Here is a 4,396-nt window from a genome sequence, read left to right as displayed (position 1 = left end):
ATAACATTTAAATGAGATTTAGCATGGCAATGTAGCATATATAGGATATTTTGGATTGTCTATTAACACATGCATTGGAAATTCTGGAACATGTATATAAATTCCAGTGCCATCACCGTAACGTCTTTGAAAAAAAAAACTCAAGCAATTTTATGCATAACATACATACATATCATGATACTTTCTAATATAAACTATAATTGTCATTAAACAATCACTACTAAAAAAAAATCATAATATCCATAATCAACACCGAAAAATCATAATACCGGTAACAAAGCTCTGATACCAACTGTTAGCAAAATTTTATGTTTTGGATCTTGATATCATGATTTTCACAGTGTTTTAGATTCTATAAATAAAACCGTAAAAGCGTACCCGGATCCATGACGTCGATTCTTGTTTGATTTATTGATCCTTGTTTGCAATTGTTTTCTCCTCTCTTCCTTCTTCCTTATTTGTATCTTTGATGATGAAGATACTTTTGTGTATTTGTGAGAAAATGAGAAGGAATGAGAAAAGTTGGTGTTGGTTGCCTAAATGTGTCCTTTTATAGACACTTTATTCCAACAGTCATATTCCACCCCAAGAGTCATGTCCCAACAGTCATGAAGAGAGAGAAGAGGGATTTGTATTTTGAATTTCAAAATAAAACTCCATTGACTTAATTATCCATCTACCAAAATAATCATCACATTTAGGTGTCTTTTATTTAAGCCAAATATTGTTTACATGAGTCACACCTAATTAATAATAAATTAATCCAACAGTCTCCCACTTGACTCATGTGACATCTTGATGTTTCAATCTTATACCATAATTATGCACCATTCATTGAAAGCACCAAGTTATTATCTTTAATGAATTGAAATGATCGGATCATGGCGGTCACAAATTATTTATCAACTTGATTCCTTCCATGTATCACGAATCAATTCAATTCAAATAACTTTAGGGGATACAATAATGTGTCTCTCATGTCTTTTCAAAGACATCTAGTCATCACATATTACAATAACATGTATAATATAATATGGATGTCAAAACTCAACAGAAACATAACTTTAATTGAATTCACAATTGTCATACAATACGAACATTAAACTATACTTGTATATATACCAAAAATAATACAATGTTAACAAGGACTTTTACATAATGCCCATTCTTTCTACATGACCAATAAATGTTTTGGGCGGTAAACCTTTAGTTAGCGAACCCGCTATCATTAAATCTGTTCCAATATGTTCAAATGACACCTTTTGTTTCTGCACTTCTTCTTTCACTGATAAGTATTTCAATTCCATGTGTTTAGCACCTTTGGAATATTTATCATCCTTAGAGAAGAACACAGCTGTAGAATTATCACAATAAATCCTTAGCGGACTAGCTATACTGTCGACAATACCAAGCCCTAAGGTGAAGTTCCGCAACCATAATGATTGAATTGTGGCCTCAAAGCATGCCACGAATTCTGCCTCCATAGTAGAAGTAGCAATGATGGACTGTTTTCCACTCTTCCATGATATTGCTCCTCCAGCCAGAAGAAAAACATATCCAAATATGGATTTTCTTGAGTCCACACATCCTGCAAAGTCTGAATCTGAGTAGCCAACCACTTCAAGGTGATCTGACCTTCTATATGTGAGCATGTAATCTTTGGTTCCTTGTAAGTACCTAAGAACTTTCTTTGCAGCTTTCTAGTGATCCATTCCAGGATTACTTTGATATCGACCTAACATACCAACAGCAAAACTAATATCCGGTCGGGTACATGTTTGGGCATACATCAAGCTCCCAACCACTGATGCATAGGGAATAAACTCCATTTCTTTTCGCTCTAATTCATTTTTGGGACATTGCATTTGACTAAACTTGTCCCCTTTCTGAATAGGAACTGTCCCTCCAGAGCATTTGTCCATTCTGAATCTCTCTAAAATTTTATTTATATAGCCTTTCTGAGACATTCCCAATAGTCCTTGTGATCTATTACGAAATATTTCTATTCCTATCACATATGATGCCTCACCCATATCCTTCATTTCAAATTTATTGGAGAGAAACTTCTTTACATCATGTAACAAAGAAAAATCATTGGCAGAAAGTAAAATATCATCAACATATAAGACTAAAATTATGAATTTGCTCCCACTGACCTTCATATAGATACACCGATCTACAGTGTTCTCTACAAAACCATATGACAAAATAGTATTGTTAAATTTAAGATACCATTGTCTAGAAGCCTGCTTTAATCCATATATTGACTTCTTTAATTTACACACTAAATTTTCTTTTCCTGCAGTAACAAAACCTTCAGGTTGAGCCATATACACTTCTTCCTCTAAGTCACCATTTAGAAAGGCGGTTTTTACATCCATTTGGCGAAGCTCTAAGTCATAATGAGCCACCGAAGCCAAAACAATTCTCAAAGAGTCTTTCTTTGAAACAGGACAAAAGGTTTCTTTGTAGTCAACACCATCCTTTTGAGTGAAACCTTTGGCGACAAGTCTAGCTTTATATCTTTCAATATTACCTTTCGAGTCTCGTTTGGTCTTAAAGACCCATTTGCAACCGACTCGTTTTGAACCTTTAGGTAACTCAACTAGATCCCATACATTATTGTCACTCATTGATTTTAACTCTTCTTTCATAGCATTGAACCAATTTTTAGAATTGTCACTTTCCATGGCTTGTTTAAATGATACTGGATCCTCATCAATGCTCAAGTCACATTCATGTTCAAGTGAATAAATAACATAATCATTTGAAATAGCTGGTCTCATTTGCCTTTCAGACCTTCTTACTGCTATTTCTTGTGTTTCTTCAGTCACTTGTTCTTGCTCATTTGTGACTTGTACATTGTCAACTGGTTCATCAACTATATGTTCATTTTGTGGGTTTTGAATATTAATTTGTTGTCTATTTGGGTTGTATGACGGTACCACAACCAGAGGGACAACAACTTGAGAAGATTTTTTAGGTGAAGAAGATTCTCCACGAGTCTCCATAATATCCACTTTATGTGATTTCTCACTCCCACTAAACTGTCCATTTTCAATAAACTAAGCATTACCAGACTCAATTATTCTCATACTATGATTAGGACAATAAAATCTATACCCTTTCGATTTTTCAGGATACCCGATGAAAAACCCATTAATGGTTCTTGCATCAAGTTTCTTTTCATGTGGATTATACGCCCTTACTTCGGCTTGGCATCCCCAAACATGAAGATGCCTCAAACTAGGTTTCCTTCCCGTCCATAGTTCATAAGGAGTATTAGGATCTGCCTTTCTAGGAATCCTATTAATCAAATACGCAGCGGTCCTTAATGCGCAGGTCCACAATGATAAAGGTACATTACTATAATTTAACATTGACCTAACCATATTCATGAGAGTACGATTCCGCCTCTCAGCCACACCATTTTGTTGTGGTGTGCCTGGCATAGTATATTATGCACATATGCCACGACTTTTGAGGAACTTTGCAAATGGACCTGGACATTGTCCCTTCTCATTATATTTTCCATAATACTCACCACCTCTATCAGACCTCACTATCTTTACCTTTTTATCTAATTGCCTTTCCACCTCATCAATGAATACTTTTAGCATGTCCACTGATTGAGATTTTTCATGCAATAAATACAAGTAACAATAACGTGAGAAGTCATCAATAAAAGTGATGAAATACTTTTCTCCTCCCCAAGAAGGGACGTCGAAAGGACCACAGATATCAGTGTGTATCAATTCAAGGAGTTCACTGCTTGTAGACGAATTTTTTAGATATTTGTTTGGAATGTTTTCCTTTAATACAATCCAAACATATATTCCAGTCACCAAAATCTAATTGAGGTAATATTTCACCTTTCATTAACCTCATTACTCTTTCTTTAGATATGTGACCTAACCTTTGATGCCACAAATAAGCAGAACTCTCGTTATTTGTACTTCGCTTACTACCAACAATATGTTCAATATTAAATAGAGATTCTTTAAAATTAACATCAAGATTAAAACGATATAAACCATCAACTAAAGTACCAGAACCATAATAATATGTATCTTTAAACAAAGTAAATACACCGTTTCCAATCTTAAAATTAAAATTCAATTCATCCAACTTTGCAACAGAAACTAAATTCCTAGCACACCCAGGTACATAAAGACAACTTTTCAGATCTATATGATATCCAGTATCTAAGACCAATCTATACGTCCCAATTCCCTCTATTCGTGCCTTCATTCTGTTTCCCATATAAAGAAACTTTTCACTTCCTTTTATGGTTTGGATCGAAAGGAATCCCTGCATAATATGTGAAACATGAGTAGTCGCACCCGAATCAAGCCACCAAGTATTATTTGGTACTTCAATAAGATTTGATTCGAAA

The sequence above is a fragment of the Lathyrus oleraceus genome, chromosome 3 (assembly GCF_024323335.1).
Source record: "Lathyrus oleraceus cultivar Zhongwan6 chromosome 3, CAAS_Psat_ZW6_1.0, whole genome shotgun sequence".
In the NCBI taxonomy this organism is placed as follows: domain Eukaryota; kingdom Viridiplantae; phylum Streptophyta; class Magnoliopsida; order Fabales; family Fabaceae; genus Lathyrus; species Lathyrus oleraceus.
The sequence above is the reverse complement of the archived record's forward strand: the minus strand, read 5'-3'. Positions refer to the sequence as shown.